This window comes from Notolabrus celidotus, chromosome 23, assembly GCF_009762535.1.
Source record: "Notolabrus celidotus isolate fNotCel1 chromosome 23, fNotCel1.pri, whole genome shotgun sequence".
Lineage (NCBI taxonomy): Eukaryota > Metazoa > Chordata > Actinopteri > Labriformes > Labridae > Notolabrus > Notolabrus celidotus.
In genome coordinates this window covers 18,859,422-18,878,746 of record NC_048294.1, presented here as the reverse complement: position 1 = coordinate 18,878,746, position 19,325 = coordinate 18,859,422, and the positions used below count along the sequence as shown (strand labels likewise).

Here is a 19,325-nt window from a genome sequence, read left to right as displayed (position 1 = left end):
AAAACTATGTTATCACCAGATCGTATTTCACTGAACTACAACAACAAACCGTCATGATGAGCGGAGCCAGGCCTGGAGTCAACAGGTCAGAGGTTTTCAGAGGACAACATGGATGAGGAGAGGAGGAGGAGAATTCTTGATTCAATGATTACCACAGGAAACCTCGGTCACATGACTCCAGCTGTCCAGCGGTCCTGCTCGGACGAGAGAGCATAAAGCTGGACCACAGCGGATCGGAGACGGACCCGACATGGATCTGGTGGATGTCCTGTGTTAGAGTATGTTAACTTTAACATACAACAACAGGAAAAAGGATGCATCAGAAACCCAGAGATCAGCAGGATACTCATGTCGATGTTAACACACTTTATTCTACTTTGGTCCTGCAGCCTCATTCACGTTGTATCTCCTCGTTGGATTTAATTTGTAGAAGTGTTAACCTTTATTCTGTAAACTTTCCATAAAACTGTGTTTCTCTTCTTGTCAGGGTCTTTCAGTTCAGGAAAACGCCCCTAAGAATCTTTCACGATCATTGTCTCGACATGGATGCAGAAACTTTCACTCAGGGCTTAAACAAGTGAGCTCAGACACAATCCATTAGACCACACAGCTGAAATAATAACAGAGGAGAGAGAGAAACCTCTACAGCAGCAAGGTTTAAAAGGAGAGAGTGGAGGAAGCAGACCTGTGAGAGTCTGAGAGTGGATGTGACAGAGACAGACACTGCAGGTGAAATTGTATTTTCTTTGATGCGCCTGAGAAAACAGAGAATGTGGAAGCACTTTAGGGCGCCGACAGGTGCTGATTCAGATTTAATGTCCTAATATGTCAAAGATGCTCCAGCAGCTGACGTCCACGGGAAGACAAATGGAGAGCGTCAACAGGACGTGTGTGATGAGACGGAATACCAAATATAGAGGAGAGAGATGAAAGTGTGTGAAAGAGAACGAGACGATCCTCCTGAAGGAAATCTGAGGCTGAATATTCAGAATCCAACAAACTGAAGTATTTACACCGGAAATGGATTCAGATTCCTCCCGAGGTTTGAGGAGGATTAGTTTAACTATAAACCAAGAAATCATGACAATCCAGATCTCAGCAGAGTGCCATGAACACCAAGAGTCTCATTTAAAAACGGTGCATACGCTCAAAACAGGGCCTGAAAGTACGATGTCAGTCTTCACGTTTAGTTTGTGATCTTAAAATAAACAGGACAGGAATTGTGTGCATCAACCAATCAATCCATCAATCCATCAATCCATTAATCCATCAATCAATCAGTCAATCAATCAATCAATCAACCTTCATCTATATAGCACCAAATCCCAACAAATGTTATCTGACGACTCTTTCCAAACAGAGCAGGCCTACCATACTCTCGCTTGGTGGTTGTTTACTTCCGCTTTCCAAAACTGAAAACCAGCGAGGCCTGACCCAGCATCCTGCAGACCAGATCCAACGGATCAGACATACTACAGACTACCTTCAAACACAGTATGCAGTATGTACTGGGTAATCTGTAAATGTTCGATTTCGAAAACAACCAAAGTAAAAGCAGAGGTGTGAAAAGATTATGTCCTCATAAAACATTTCACTCTACATCTGTGACACGTTAAGTTCTCTCACTTTGGTGCCCCCTGTGGACAAAACATGTGGTGCCATCTAGAGTTCAGGTAAGCACCACGGACCTGTATCGTGCTGGATTACCTGATCCGGGAGAGAATCTGACTGGATGATTATTCCCATCCAGATTGAACCTTCAAACATCTGGACCCAGGGGACAGAGGTCTTGACGTGCAGACAGTTAAAGTTTGAAGCTGTCACTAAAGGCTGATTTATACTTCTGCGTTGAATCAAAGGCGTACCCTACGCCGGGGGTCCGCGTAGCTCCCGTACCTACGCCGTGGCCTACGCACGTAGCTGACGTGCACCTCCTCCAAAATGTAACTCCCCGTAGAGCTGACGCGGACCGCAAGCTCTGTGATTGGTCCGCTCGGCGGCTTTGTCTTTCCCGCATTTACAACACTTCCGGGGTCCCGGACATCGGCCGCACATCGGCCGTGTATTTCATCTCCTCCTCTCTGTTCTTCATGTAATCATGTCTGTATGATAAACAGCAACATGTATCAGCTGTAGATTAACATAACATACTCTGAAACTCTGTGGAAAAGTAAACAGAGATCGTAGCGGGACCGGAAGCAGGCGGCCGGCTATCTGAGAGACCGCACTGCCCTCATGCGTTTCAGCGGAGAATTGCTGCGCGACACAGACACACCGACGCACAAGTATGTGGGGCTCATGTCCGCGTCAGCCCCTGCTGCGTAGGGGAGACGCAGAAGTATAAATCAGCCTTTAGAGTCCAAACAGCTGTTAGATCTGACAGGTTGATCAGTGATTGGCTCACAGACAGTCGTCCCAGAGAGCCTAACTAACACTTTGAGGGGCGGACTGAGAGGAAGAAAGTCCTGAGACGAGACAGAGGACTGCTGAGACACTCTGCTGACATAAACATGAACCATGAGGAATATCTGCCTCCGTGTTGAGGTATCACTCAACACTGAGCCATCTTTGTCCGCAGTAGGGGAAAGCTCGGGTCATAATCCAGCAGAATGATTCATCTCACATATATCTCTTTCCGGAAGAATTACTCGAGATTGGAGCGTCTGATTTATTGCGGAAAAGGCCTTCGCCATGACTCGTATGAAGCAGTCTCCGTTAGTGTTACAACAGAGCGTCATAAATACTGTCTGACGTTCAGCTTTCATCACATGCAGAGACGACTGAGCGTACAAAAATAAAGATTCACACAGTGCTCTGTGGACCTGACACAATGAAGCATTAAGGTATGATCCCATCTGCTTCACACATGGCCGGGCTGTGAATGCTGACCTCTTTCTGGCTCTCATCTCTCCTCCTGAATTGACCATTCTGCTCGGCTGCAGCTGTTTTTCACACGTCGGAAACACCTCGCTGCCGTCTATCTGTTTATTCTCACAGCGGCGTTATAGATGGTAAAGCTCACAGAGTCTCAGGTGTAGCCCGGACAAAGACTTTATGGCCATCTGCTCTGGCCTGATTGTGTCAAAGTCTGTCTTTATTGAGTGCAGAATGGAATTCAGAATGATAGACGGCGTCTTCCAGTAAATCCACCGCATCTCTCCGGCAGCAGAGGAGAGAGAGGAAACTTTGAAATAACTGGAAATGCCAAAGGGAAAGTTTACCCTGCTTCCTGGAGATGTTTCAGTGTGACGGCAAAAAAGACATATTTTAACACTCGATCAGCTGTGAGGCCTCCAGAGAATGGCAGCTTTTCAGAGTCAGTGTAAAGCTGTGTTGAAAGGAAACAAAAAGATTACTGGTGAACTTCTCTTGGCCTTCAAATGACAAAAGCTGTGGTGTCTGGTTCGATGGTAACAACTCAGGAAAGGGCAAACAGGTTGAAGTGTCCACAGGAAGGAATGAAAAGATTAGACTGTATCCCGTTTACTTTCAACCCAAGAACGTAAACCTCTGGAGATTTGTTCCACAGCAGCAGGTCTTATAGTTTGGGGAATAAACAAAGCTTGTCTTATTTAAAAATGCATTTACTTACTGTGTGTGATGCAAGAAACATCACACAGTAATCTCAAAGAAACACTTCTAAATCCATGCATTTTATGTGCACGCTAATATACAGTTGGAAAAGTGCAGTGTTAATTTAAAGGGACAGTGCACCTTTATTCTCTGTCCATAAAAACAAGCATTTAAACAAATATCAGCTGACAGCAACAGTCTGAAGCCATGGTGCTCAGTCGGAAAAGGGTGGCTTGCTCACTCCAGGTCAGAGGAGAGTCTGTACCCAAAGCGGAGGAGTTTAAGTATCTCAGGGTCTTGTTTACGAGTGAGGGGAAAGGGGAGCGGGAGATTGACAGACGGCAGTGATGTGGACGCTATACCGGTCTTTTGTGGTGTAGAGAGAGCTGAGCAAGAAGGCAAAGCTCTCAATTTACCGGTCGATCTACGTTCCAACCCTCACCTATGGTCACGAGCTGTAGGTGGTGACCGAAAGAACAAGATCGCGTTTACATGCGGCTGAAATGAGCTTTCTCCGCAGGGTGGCTGGGTTCAGTCTTAGAGATAGGGTCAGGAGCTCAGAAATCAGGGAGGCTCAAAGTAGAGCCGCTGCTCCTCCACATCGAGAGGAGCCAGATGAAGTGGTTCGGCATCTGGTCAGGAAAAATGTATATCTGATCCAGATTTAGAAATCCAATTTCGGTTAGGTAATCCATGTTACTTCACAGGATTAACCTGTGTCTTGCATATAGAATAATACATGGTCAGGCTCCTGCATACATTATACCAGAGACCCGCTGAAGCTGTAGCTGTAACTCCAGCAGGACTCTGAGGTCCTCCTGTCAGGGTTTGCTCGCTGTCCCTCTCACCAGACTGGTTTCATGTTGTTGCTTCTAAACTTTGGGACAGTGTTCCTTTGGAACTGAAAGCTGTGCATACTGTGGACATTTTGAAGAAGTGGGTAAAAACACATTTGTTTAGACAAGCCTTTGTTTGGCCTGACTAATTGTATGTAGTTCTTGCTCCATCGTATTTTAGACAACTTGATTAATTTATTGTGAATCACTTTGTGATGCCTGTTCTAAAAGGTACTATATATGTAAAATAAAAATAACAAGAACCTGATCCAGACACTGACTTTTCAGGATCCCTAAATCTGGATTGCCAGGGCTCTATTTAGATTTTATGCTACATAGTTTGTCCACAGGAGGCGCCACATCCACAGAAACTGAGAGAGCCTGAGAGTTTGTGATAGTCTATATAAAGTTTGATGTTGAAGCTATTTAGTGAATTTGAATCATGTATCTTTTTAATCTGAGTATTTATTTTATTCTATGTATTTTTCTGTTTGTTTGTTTTGTCTTTGTGAAGCACTATGAGACTTTTGTCTATGAGAAACAGTAAATGTGATAACATTTTCATTCCTTATTTTATGAGTAAAAAATTCTGTTTTTTACAACCCTAAAATTCAGCCGTTAAAGAGCACAAGTGTAAACATGTCATGTCTTTTGTAATATACGATAAAGAACTGTTACCACAAAAATAAATAAATAAAAATACTGCTGTTTGAATTTTATGTCATCTCATTAACCCCTCGTGCCTGACCCTATGCAGACTCGCTCCTGCAGCTGATCTCCAGAGTCTTTCTAACACAGACCTCATGATCATCTGCATGGACTCCCCTCAGCATTAAATATAAATCCATGGTGTGGTTATCTGTATGAACTGAGAGCAGCGTCTCCTGATTCCTTATCAGACTTCCCTCCTGTATCCATAAAGCACACTGTGAATTTGGAGTCCTGCCTCTGCACTTGGCTCCACTTTTCCAAAGTGGCGTTCTGCAGAGGCCGAGGGCTCGGAGGCACCGTGGTGTGTAATTTAACCAAGAGGACTTTAGAAACGTGGCGCTCTGTTGTCCTGTACGGTAAAGAGTGGGAGTCGACACCTGTAGATGTGATCACAGCTGACAGACGCTGTGCTGCAGACGCTGCTTCTGTATGATGAGAGGAAATTAGCTCATTTGCATAACAATCACAATACCTGGCAGCAGAGGGTAGGAAGAAGAAGTGGGCTCCAGTTCTGTTCAGCTTAGTCACCGATGCCTTCACAGCAATTGGCAAATTGCATCTGGAAGTGGCTCGTAGAGCGGCGGCTGTCTGAGCGTGTGGGCAGATAGCCAGGACTCAGTGATTCATGCGGGTAAGGGCTCTCCACAGCGACGGGTAACCTCTTCAAGTGCACAGAACCACTGGAGCACATTCATCAGGAGCAGAGAGCAGCTGAGACACTGCTTATGGAAGTCCCTGACGGCTCATTCCACATCTCTGCTTTTGGAGAATGTTATGTAACATCAGACAATTGTGATACCACAGACATAAAGAAGAGTCCAGGTATTGAGAATATATCTGAGAGGTCAGCCTCACACTGAGGGACCTGTTTCACTGACGCTGAGTCACTGGCTCCTCCGTCACCTTTGATAACGACCTGTTTGGATCCTTTTGACAGAGCCGCTGAATGAAAGAGGTATGGAGGTTAACACGGCCTCTAGGTCAGCCTCTCTCTGCTCTCCGGTGCCCTCAGTTCAGTCTCATAAATCTCATCTCAGACAGACTTGTATCTCAATGCTGAAGCTTCGGTGCTGCAGATCAGTGTCTGTAAATATAGGTTGCATGTGTTATAGTTTGCATCCTGCATGCATAATCACTGAGTGCGTCTGGATCCATAAAAGGAAAACTGTGTATATATTTAAAACCATGTATCACCAGGAGGAAAAACAAACTCCCAGGATCCCGTCAGCAGAACTTTGTCTCTCCCGCTGAGCATAATTAGCAGAAAAATCTAAATGAAATCATCACAGACGAAGTGTTTGAAGAGTTCTACTGCGTAAAAATGTAGAATAAGACAAATTCAGACATCATCTCTGTGTCCGTCTAACTGTACTTCTGTTAAAGTTATTCTTCCCTTATCATGCAAACCAGCTGCAGAACTCCTGCTGTGTAATATCTCTGCATACACTCACAAACACAAAGATCCTTCAGAGAGCAGACTGTGACCACAGAGTGGCTTCATGGAGCTGATGATCACGACTATCAGAGTCTGGAGAGCTCTTCACCCTAAAGTCAGAGTCGCTGACGCTCATCGCTCCTCTTCAGTAAGAATTCATTCGAGCTCTTCAAGTTGTGTTTATTTTCTAAGTTGTTTTTAAACCAAGGCTAAACTTTCCACATGCTTTCTGAAACAGAAGTTTTTAATCTGCTTTAAATGCAAAACAGGCTGAATAGCTGCAGAACGCCGCCCCGAGGAAACGCTCTGAGTTTCATCCACTGAAGAGCTCAGATTGTAACTCTACGTTCTGATACTTCAGAGATGATTCCTGCAGAGATAGAGCTTTTTATTTCTTAAGGTTAGACCTGTTAACCTTTCATCTCTGGATCTGTTCAATATATTCCTTTTAAAAACTTTTACCAAATCCTGCAGCTCAGCAAACACATCATCTTACTGTGAACGCTGTGAGAGCAGATGTTTGATCTTGTTTTCATGGAAATGCATTGTCAGAATTGTCAGAAAATCCAACAGACCTCTGAACAAAAGGCTGAAGCAGCTCGCCTGTGTGGTCATCTTATAGAACCCGCCCAGTTTCTAAATAAAGGACTCTGATTGGTCGGTTATATGAGATCCTTTAGAATGACAGCAGCTCCAGAACCAGCACCCAGCTAACATGAATAGTGAGACAGTCAACTAACAGTCTGAAAGGCAAAACCAAGCTTAAAGGATTAAGGGCTGGGCAATAATTTGATAACAATAATTATCGTGCCTAGAATTACACCCCACAACCACTGGAAAGGGAGAGGGTGCTTATGTGCCTTAAACACTAGTTGCCACCCAACATTAACAGAAGAAGAAGAAGACGACATTGAACAGCCAATCATGTTGCGGGGTGAGAGGTAGGCAAGGCTTGAAGATGTTTGGAGCGGAACGTAAACACAGTTGAAACGAGCGACAGTGACAATGAAGAAAGCTCAAAACCTACCAGCTCAAACAGAGTCATTAGTCTGACACTGTGCTGACTAGGTGTTAACGATTAACAGTACACAGTACACCTGAACACTGAATAACTGTGATGCATTCACTGCACTTCAAAGTTAAACTTAAAAAAATCTCATCTTTCCTAAAAGACTTGCTTCCTGTGAACACCGTCAGAAATGATGGATTCAAGAAGCTATCAGAGAACTAAATCCAGATAAAAGCTTACAAGCTGTCCAGTGTCTTCAATTTTCCCTCAGGAGCAAAAATCTTCCTTTAAATTTAAATGAAATAATGATTTGATATTTATCTTTATAATTATCGATATTGACTGATATGAAACATTTTATCGTGCCAACATCTTTTTCAATATTGCCCAGCTCTAGGTGTATTTGCCATGAGAATAATGTTGCTGTGAAACCTCTGGAGAAATGTCATCACCTTTCTAACTATTAATCATTAAGACTCAGAAACAAAAGGGTATAAATGAGTGGAATTATCCTTTAAAGTCACCTGAGATGAAACATTATCTCTGGCTCACTCCTCTCTCTCTCTGGCTGATTTTGTTGCAGCAGAAGAATCATCTAAGAGCCTCAGTCTCTACCTTCCATCTCCTCTCTCTGAAACACTTGCTGCACCGTCCGTGCACCCTGTCCCAGCTGAACGAGAGGAGGAAGGGTTGCAAAGTGGGGACATTTATCTCTATGACATCCCCTTAGCACCCTGAGGGACATCCACCCTGCACAGCACACATCTCAGACTCACATGAACTCTCATGTATTCGTGTGCAGCTTGAGTTTGACTCAGATCTATTGTTTAACGTGTGAAGAAGAGAAGAGCGACTGCATCCTCTCTTCTGTGTTTCAATCATCTAAATTGTACAAATGATCCTTTTCACCCTCTCCACATTCTGTTTTGTTTCCCCGTCACCACGCAGAGGTGCAGAAGCTCAGAGGAAGAAGAAGCACATAGACAAAGGAAACTCTCCAGCTTAATTGCTTTTGCTGAAAAACTCAAAAGCTTCTTTTTCGTCTTGGTTTCTTGCCTCAGGCTTTGGGAAAATACTCATCACCCTCGCCCAAAAAGCCAATTACTGATCTCATTTACTGATCTCATTAAAGAGAAACAAATGCTCACTCACTGAGGTATTTCTCTGAACTTCAGCACTGTGAGTATACGGCAGGAGAAGACAAGATTTCAACTGCGTGATCCGTACAGATGAAATGAAAGCTGAGGGCTAAATGTTAACTCAGGGCTGTAAGTTTATGACCCATCTGCAGCTTTAAACACATTTTAAAGTGTCTGAAAACATTAAAACCATGATCCTTCCATGACAACTCTCCTCCATCTCTCCTTCTTAAACCAGAAACAAGCTTTGCTCCAATTCCTTGAAACCTTCAGACTCTGCAGTTTGCTCTCCTGACGCCTGGTTGTATTTTTTTACATCCCAGAGAAAAGTCAGTCCGCGTTTGGATCTTCTTTGTAATATTTTAAAGGTATTTAAGTAACAAACTCAGTGTGTAAGAGGTATGATGCACTTTTAGTGGACATGCAGTCATCGGACATATCTGCTCCAAGCGGCAACCTCCTACCGCGAGAATTGAAGCCAGTGTGGAAGTGTTAAAAACCGCAGTTCATCGAGTGTCCACTTGAGGCTGGCTCCGGAAGTACCAGAAATCAAATACACACCAATTCAATAAAGCAGATCTTTACAGCAAAAATAAACATGTTTAAAGCCTGGTACAAGAGACGAGTGTAGTCTGGATAGCTCACTTCCCGATCAGCACACATTGCACGGGGGGTGAATTTTTCCATAACGCAACAGTTTTGAAGATATCAAGATTACGATTTTTTCATTATGAGAGGCACAGCTGACTTGATTGACAGGCAGGAACACTGTAGCTGAAAGCCTGCCTCTTTACCTCTCACTAGCTCGACAGTAGTTTGGTTAAGTTAAGCATTTCAATATGGCTCCCGCCAATAATCGGCTTCAAAACAGTACTTCAGAACAGATGGGTTCAGTATCACGGATACTATGTCCATTATTTATACAGTCTATGTTTTAATCCCAAGCATGAAATGCATCATCTCCATTCTGTTTCATGTCTGCTGGTGAAAGCAGTGAAGACATTCAATAACACGATGTTCCTATAAAAAACTTTAAAAAGAAAAGTTAAAGTCAAGGTTCAAAACACTAAAATGACTCTTTCTGCAAATCAAAACAGAGATGCTGATAAAAAAATCAAAGCTGCAGAAGCCGACGGACCAGGATTTTAATATCTAATTTTTGTAAAGCTTTAAAAAAGGCGTCCTGCCACATTTCCCAAAAAGCAATGTGCCTCTCTAACCCAGAGCTCTGTAATGCTCTCTATAAACACATTGATTAATTGTGTAATAATAAAGTTTTTATAAATAAGGAACACTAGGTTATTTCATTCTGTGATTTTATTTGATTTATAACCATGATTTTATGGGTCAATTTTATAAGTTTGTGTGTTTCATTTTACTTTGCTTTTATTGCCCATTGTGGAGCACTTTGTGAAAAATGCTATATAAAAATAGTTTCATTATTATTTAGTAACAATCTGCTATTATTAATGTATATCTGGATAATAGACAAATGTCAAACTCTTAACCCTCATGTAAATATAATGAAACTGATTCTGTAAATGTAACACTTTTTTTAACATAATTTCTACAGTAACCTACTATAAAAGATCTTTAAAGTATATTGCTAACGGGTCAATAAACAGCCAAACACAGCTCAACAGCCAAAGAGTTATACATTTAAAAGTAATTTAAGAAAGCTTGGAGGCAGAATAAAGTTATCTTCATGTTAAGTCCCAGTTGATTTACAGTGTTCAATAAGCACATGCGCAGGTGATGTCTGTGCTGATGATTTGCATACTGACTTTAAGCTTAACATACTAAATGTAGTTGGTTTGCAAAATGCTTCTTTGAGCATGTGTATCTGTGTTTCCCGTGCTGCTGTGAGCTGCTGCTGTGGTCCATCTGTTATAATCACATCTTGGTTCAAATGAGAACAAAGAAAAGCAGAAAACTGATGATACGTCTTCCTGCATGGCTTTATTTACTATTAACCTCCATATTTTAACAATAACAGAAAAATCTGCAGCTTAGAATAACTTTAAATGTCATTTGTTTTTGGAAGTCATCTCGTGACCCTCCAGGGGGTCCCCAGCTCCAACTTTGGTAACCACTGCTTTAATGAGACTGATCTGTGACCATGTGTGTCCATATCCTGTCATTATTTTGCAAAGAAACAAACAAAGTGAGACGCGGAGGGAATGGTTGGATTAGTTTTCAGATGAGATGATGCAGAAATCAAACATACCTCCAGCTCCTTCATTAACACGGCCGAGCGTCTGCACACAGGAGACCCACAAAGCCTTCAGAGCTGATTGTTTGACTGGGAGATGGATCGATAGCTCCCGTACAGAACAACAGCTTAATTAAAGTGAGCTGGTCTGAGTCTCTTTTCATCACCTGGGATCCCTCTGGGGGTCCTGACTTCAAAGACCAGCAGGCCGCCCCCCTTCACTAACCGTGGCTTAGCGCTGGGAACACGCTCTCCCTCCGCCCAGGGGCATCTCCAAATAAAGGCCAGCACGCTGCCTCGCTGCTGATGATCAGACAGTAAAGACAAAGAGAAGTCTTTGATGTGCAGAGGGCTGTGCTGTATGCAGGCCTGATATGCATTCATGCAGCAGCTCCGTCACACCTTTATTTATTCATCACCTCTTCAGACTAAGAGAGGAAAGCATGTGCATGTTTGGAACCTACACACTCTGTGTCTCAGACATTTCCCTCTCTTTGTCCCCATATGCTACTCCCCTCTTTTTCAATCTCAGCACCTTGACCTGTAACCTTAAGGGTAAAAGCCTGACAGGATCTAACAGTGACAGGTGCCTGCATGTCAGAGGTGGAGTCTCGTGGGAGGGGCCACCAGCAGACGCACCAATTTATCAAAGTAACCAACTCTGACAAGACCCTGAGCCTCATCAGACGCTGCTGATCGCTGTTAGTTTGACCGTTGATACGTTTGACGTTAGGAACATGTCTCAGGCTCAGCATCAGGAGAACAATAAAATCATTAAATGGCTTTTCATGCATTTTAAACCTTGTTCCTGTAGCTGCATAGTGTTTGTTAACAAGAGTGGAGACAACCTGCAGCTGCATGACGGCTGAAATGTTTGCAATGTAATCCAAATGTCCCTCATCTAAAAAGATAAATTTAATTTGATCAGTGAAAGTTTTAAAAATGGAGACACACAATGACGACGATTCCATCAAGGTAAGATCTTTTTATCTGGTCCAGTAATTACTCCGCTCTCCTCACAGACACCTGACTCCTCTGCAGAAAGAACATTTGTACCTTTCAGAACCGCAGAGCTGCAGGTACACGCTGCCTTCTCTTGGATCTGTTGTCTTTTTCATGTATCAGTGTGCCCAGAATGTGAAAGTGTTCTTTAAAAGCTGATTTCTCACAAACACACACCGAAGCATCAACATCAGACATCACAGGTCATCACAATCTGCAGAGGTGGCAGCTAACATAAGCAGAATTATCATAATAATACAAACAGGCCAATTTCTCCTCATATCGAATTCATTTAAGTTTGCATCATGCAAAAAGAGGACACACACACACACACACACACACACACACACACACACACACACACACACACACACACACACACACACACACACACACACACACACACACACAGACATACACACACAGATTGTATACAGTACATTTGCTCTGCTGGGATCAGTGATCAGGCTCTTACATGCAGTCTGCAGGAAACAACCTGAGACAGATTAAAGGTATTCATTGGTTTTAAAGTCTTCACTTTCTGGTCTCTCTCTGTGTCTGTGTTTTGGGGACAGTAGCTTCGATGCCCACACAAGAGAGGGTACAGGTGGAGAGAAGCAAGTGGCAGTCAGCTAACACCAGAGCTAGCATTTTAGCAAGGTTAAAACATAACTCAGAGTAAGTATGATAAAAGTTGTGATTGTAATTTTGAGAGGCTAATATATTGTTTTCTTTGGTACAAAAAAAATGATGAAAAAACATTTTTTACACTTTGAAAACATGAGATGCCTCTGTGACGTCGCTCGCTGGTTTCTTGGGAGGCATTTTGAAGCACGTAGATGGCGGCTGCAAAATTGGAAAGTAGAAATAACTTTCAGCTAATCTGGACGTCTGCAAACAGGTGAAGCTGCTGCCTTGCTGCCTGATATGACTTGCGCACCTTGCAGTCAACTCAGCCACAACCCTAATTATGCAAAATCCTTCATAACTGTTAGCCTCAATAAAATTAAAATAAATATGTTGTTAAAAATAAATCCCCCTCGTACAGTCGTCTCAAACAGAGAGATGAGATAACAAAACTGTTCCATGTGCCCAGCTGTAAACATGATTGAGCCTGCCGTCCAAATGGAAATTTTAAATGAGCTCTCTACCTGAAGTCTGCCTCAAGTGGACACTCAAGGAATTGCAGTTTTATGCACTTACATATGAGATTGTTTTTCAGTGACAAAGGTTGATGCTTGGATGCCAAATTACAAAGGATACCAACTTTGTGGTCTCTCCTGCCTCAGTGTAACTATATTTGTTAAATAGAAACTTTAAACCACTAAATCTGACCTTACAGGAGGTAGTAACTACCCTCTTAAAAACACATTCACTGAGGTAATAAATCAAATCAGACGTGAGCTCAGTTTCCATCAGAAGCCTCCTGCTTGCCACTTTCATATTAGGAGGCTTATTCTACTTCTACAATACACAGCACTGTCCATAGATTCATCCATCTATCATCTATGACATTTATCCAGTTTGGGGTCATGTTGGGGCCTGGAGCCCATCCCAGCTGCCGTTAGGTGAAAGGCGGGGTAAACCCCCGACAGCTCCTTGCAGAGATCTTTAACTTGAGTTTGAAAAGTTCAACATCTGATGTCATCAGCGCTAAAAAGCATCAGCGTGAAGGACGTCCGCCTCCTAATAAATAAAATGCAGCTGAGATGGCTCTTAAACGTCTAAATGCCGCTCTGCAGTGAATGTGTTTACGGGCTCATAAAGCAATCCTACCTCATGGGGTAATCTTTACTGCACCTGTTTCCCTCCAGCGAGAGCAGACTGTGAGCCATCCACTAACCTCTGCTGTTCAAACCTTCACCGAGCATGAAGGAGGGGACACATCATTAAAACCAGTGTGGGGAAGAGTTGACCCAAAGCTAGCAGAGGTGGAGCTGCTGACAGACGCCACACAGCTGAGGGGAAAATGGCATTTTATACATGTGTGCAGAGGAGAGACGCCGCAGAACGGTGAGTGGAGAGGCCGGGCTGCTCCAAATGTCAATGCACTCCTGTGTGGGAAGCAGGAGGAAGCGTTTTATCATGACTTTATTCTGATGCAACACTTTCCTCATCCTCCTCCTGCAACGATGGTAGTTTTATTTTTATTTCAAAGACACGTGGGCCAATCTTTGGCTGCTAAGTAACTGTCATAAATCTCTTTCATATGTTTATATTTACATATAGAGACAGCTGCTGTAATCTCCTTACACCTGGGCCTCACTGCTTCTGGAAAACAATAACATGAAATGAGTTGGACCACGTTTAATGATCTGCAATCTGTTTAGGTTGAGAGGAAAAGAGTCTACTACTGAAAAACAAAAGGACAGGGATGAGCAGAAAAACAGGAAATGCCCAAATAAAACCTCCTTAAAATGTCTTTGAGAGACCAGATTTTGCTTCCTGGAGAAAGAAAAGGACACTGTGGCATGTTTACGCCTCATATTGGTTTGTGACAGGTGTGACTACCTGCACAGGCACAGCATCAGCCGAGTGACGTATCAGCAAGACAAACATAGCGGTGGCAATGATGTCTGCAGTCACTCTCTTCTCCTGTTGCTGGAAATGAAGAAAAGAACAACAGCGCCAGTGCAAAGATCCAATAATCAGACACATGCATATCCATATTGACCATGCATACAAGGATATGCATAACCAGGTTTCACTGTGTGCATGTAAACACCATTTTACCAATATAAACAGATCTGGGATATGGCTAATAACTGGGATACTAAAGCACACAGTTTTGGCCAAATTCCACTCAGATTGGGTCCGTTTCAGCACCGGATCTGAAAGGTATCTATTCTAGTCAATGTGTTAACTTCTACTGGATCTGCTTTGTTGCCTTTCAGCTGCATCGGACGAGAGAGCACGGAGACAGACCGCGGTGGATCGGAGGCAGACCTGGTGGAAGTCCGATGTTAGTCCTATCCTTTTGCAACCTTGGTAGTTTAAAATGGTCTGTTTGTTTAGTCATCATAAGCTACCAAACTCAGATGTCTGAGACATAAAGATTCTTTCTTCTGTCGTCATATGAAGTTTCATTTCATCATGCCATCGTGTGAAAACTTTAAGTTTTGACTTTGTCAGGTCTTAAAAACATCCTTCATATCGATCCGTCTGAGAAAGGACAATAATTCTTCAGTTAATTAGCTCATGTCCACAAACAGACAAAAAGTGATCTGCTGAAACTAATGTGATCAATTAGTCTATAGATTAATGAGCCTGCAGACTTTATTTACAGCCCTCCAGCTGCTGTTGTTGCTCTGATCGTCTGTTGTCTCTCAGCGTTGGACGTGTTTGTTTTCTGAGCGTCTCTGTGTCATCTGTATTCAGTTTCTGCGCTGGAATCAATCAGTGTCAGACAGAAGCAGCTGTGACACGGGCTGGGCTGGAAATTATTTTCACTAATCATGAGAAATTCTCCTCAGCATCTGGATTAAATAATGAACCTCCAAGACAGAAATACAGACTGAATGACTTAATGATGAGGCACACTGAGAGTGAGCACTGATGCTCACATCGTGTAGCCAAAAACTGAGGCTCTGCTTTAATGACATAAAGCCTGTTACATTCATCCAACAATAAATACATCACTGCTAACAACAGCTAGTTAACAGCAGCACAGACGGCAGAGAGAGATCCAAGTATTCTGAATCTCAGGGCTCTTAAATCAAAGCTGAGGCAGTCTGCTTTACCTGAGGAGAAAGAGCTACTCGACAACAGCTAACAGGGACTTCCACCAGATCTGTGTGCGGTCCAACTCTGATCCGCTGCGGTGCGGAGCAGGACCGCCGGACAGCTGGAGTCATGTGACCGATGTTTTCACGCTGTAATTACTGAATAAACTATTCTCCTCCTCCTCTCCTCATCCATGTTGTCTTTATCGCATTCTGAAAACCTCTGACCTGTTGACTCCAGGCCTGGCTCCCCTCATCATGATGGTTTGTTGTTGTTGTTAAGTGAAATATGATCTGGTGATAACACAGAGTTTTAAATCAACCAGATGTTTTCATTTTGTTTTGGTGCCTGACTTCCTGTCCCACTCAATCTGCTCTGTTGAGATTTATGCATCGTGCTTCGGGATCCGGCAAAAATAGAAGTCTTGTATCTGATCCGGAGGACTCCGACCTGCTGGATCCGAGCCGCAGCCGGAACATAATGGAGTGGATCCAGTGGAAGTTAACACATTGACTAGGATAGAAACCTATCAGATCCTGTGCCGTGACGGATCAAAGACGGACCAGACATGGATCTGGTAGAATTTGGCCATAAGAAATACACTTCCAACACAACGGCTAAACCTACCTCATGTTTCCACTGGCTAACGTAACTTTAACGCAACTAAAAGCATGAACCCATACCTCAATAGCATTTGGATTAAGTTCCCAAATTTCAGCCCTCACATTACAAACATAAACCTATCTAGCTCACTGCTCTCCTCTAACACATTTACATCACAAACACATGTAATCAAAGATCATCTCTTCCTACAAGCTAATGATAAAGCCAGTTTTAAAAAAGGAAGTTACGTTAGCCCAGCAAAGTTGTTAGCCTTTTGAGGGCTGCAAATGAAGTGTTATCTTTTCTAATGTTTACTCTTTGCAACTTTTGAACAACCTGCGTCCATCTCTCTATCAGCAAACATGACAATATGTGAAAATGTCACCACATGTTGTATAGTGGTTTAAACTGTGCGTGTGTGAGGGGTTCACTAAACAAAGAAAACAGTTATTTGTTCTCGAAAGTTGAGCCTGAACTGATCCAGTAGAATTATAATTACAACGCACATCAAACAACTTAAACTGATCCAGCATTTTAACATTAATGTCAGATCTTATTGCAAAGATGTAATCGCTATGTAGACCATTTAATGGCCAACGTTTAGATCACATCAGTGTTAGCTGGAGGGAAAACGAAGCCAAACTGGGGCAACACACGAGTCACCACTACAGCTTTCTAGGTGTCATAAGAGTTTGTTTAAAATGTAATCTTGTTGTGTTTTTGGGAGCCAGAATAGAAATAGTTAAAGTCATGTTTAAAATTTAAACTCTTACATATATTAGCCGCCACTTCCCATCAACAAAAATGAAGGCAACAGTGACAAAACAAAGAGACTAGACACAGGCGATCATCAAAAATGCTAACTTGTTCAGTGCAGACCTCATAGATCATGTATTTACTGATGTTTAGATGGATGGTATCATGCATATTAAGGGTTATAATCAATATAAAATACAGAAATATTTTATGTGTTGTCTTCTTTGTATGCTAGCCATAGTAATCAACCAAAAATATATCAGCATAAGGATTTAAATGCCCTTGGTTTGTCTTGACCATACACCCTTTGTTCTTCCATCAGGTTAGGGTTAAATGTCCACCTTTAATGGTCCGGTCAAATCATCTGTCCACTGAATATACAGGTCGACCAGTCCGCCCCTGTTTGTCAACTTATTCTAGTAACTCTGTGTGAGCTCATATATCAGAGAGATCTGTGTTATCATCCACTATTGTCGAAAACAAGCCAGAAATAACTTGCTAGCTGGTGCTGGTTGACACGTCTGTGTAGCCTTGCCCACCCAAAACAGGTGATGCATGTTGGAGCAAAGGTATCTGACTGATGGACTGACGTCACACACCTCTGCAACCCAAACACACATCGAACGTACCAATAAAACAACAAAGATCCCTCAGGTCCCAATAGGTTCTTGTGTTTATGTGGAGCAGACACTGCAGGTCAGAGAGAGTTCAGTGAGTCTGATGAGACATGATGTAGAAACACTGTAAAGGGTGGAGTCCCAGGTGAACTTATACACCGGTTATTACACTCTATGTTATTCTGCATGATGAGCTGCACATGTAAAAGCATATAAAGGCTATGCATTAACTATGTAGATATTCTTCTTCAGAGAGGCTCAGCTGTGTTAGCGCTCGCTGCTTTGATCTGGAGATTGAAGAAGAATGAGCAGATGATGAAGACAAATTGGAAAAACATCTTCTTTGAGGTTACACAGGGTGAGCTGGTTTCTGATTTAACATTCATTTGTTTTGTAATTTATCTCCTCAGTGAGAGTTTCTCTTCCTCCACCCTGACACAGTGAAGTCTGAGGAGCTGTCCGTGGTGCTGAGGTTTCCACCTCTGCCTCCATCCAGACTCGACAACCTGCCGACACCATCTTGTCTCCAATTACACAGAAAGCATTCAGAGGTGGGCGAGCCAGCGCTCCTTCATCACCGCCCGCTCATTGTTGTCTGGAAGCGCTCACATGAAACTCACTGGGAGTCAGAAAAAGCCCACGTCTGCTTGTCCTTGGCTGGATGAGCTGCCGTGTTCAGCGGCCGCAGATGTATGCAGTCATCTCATTTGTTTAATGCCTTTAAAAGCACACTTGCCTCCTCTTTGCAGGAGCAGAAATATAATGCCTGAATGTGCCGACAGCAAGCTCTTTAGCAGTGTGGAGTAATAAGATAAGAGAGTTGTTGGCGTGAAATCAAAAGTGACATCACCTGATCGGAGAAGATGCTTCCCTCCTGGGAGCTGTAAACTCAGACAGCAGCATGCAGAGGATAAATAACCCTGACGCTCGTCAAACTATAACCGTAAGCAGAGATGGGATCAGAAAGTTTAAGATGCAGGATAAAAGCACAGCAGAGGGGAGAGGATTATCAACGAGCAGCGGGAGGAAGTGAGAGAGAAACACCCAGAGCCAGGAGGGAGGAGGGTTATTACAGGTCCAGAGGAGGACACTACACAAACACACACACACACACACACAGCTACAGGAGAATAAGTCAGTCACTTCTTCAGGTAAAAAGCAGAGGTGAGTTTTCATTGGACGATTTCAAACATTGTTTTCCCTGAAGTGAATATTTGACAGTTTATGGTGACAGTGTGTCTGAAATGACAAGAGGTGAGAGCAGCAGACAGAGGAACACGGTGTAAAACCTCAAACCAGCAGAAACACAACCTGAGCCATCCACAGAATGAGGGTAGGTCTTAAAAGTTACATGGCCGAATCTTTAAGGTTATTAAAGTAATGACTCTGAGTCTGCTCCGTCAGGCTCTCTGACTCTCATCGCTCACCTTGATGAGCAGTTACAATACGGTTTAAATAACATCAAGATTCTTAAGGAGGGACCTTCAAAGCATCCACACAAAGAGGATCACAGCATCTGGATCAAGTGAGGCATGGGCTTTTGTTTCAGGTGAGTGAATTTGCTTTTAGCAGAGAGCCGGTGTAGATACCATGTATGAGAGTATTTCATAATCATCTAAATATGTTTGTGAGGGTTTTGGTCGTGTTGAAACAGCTTTCTGTCTCGCGCTCGTCTCCTTCAAAGTGTTGATTCAGTGAATCCATCTGCA

At 43.0% G+C, this 19,325-nt stretch overlaps 1 protein-coding gene across 3 annotated transcripts in view; it reads right to left on the bottom strand.

Annotated features, from left to right (window-relative positions):
- sorcs2 (sortilin-related VPS10 domain containing receptor 2) overlaps positions 1-19,325 on the bottom strand; it is a 361,633-nt gene that overhangs the window by 207,663 nt on the left and 134,645 nt on the right. The gene's annotated exons all lie outside the window — the stretch shown is intronic.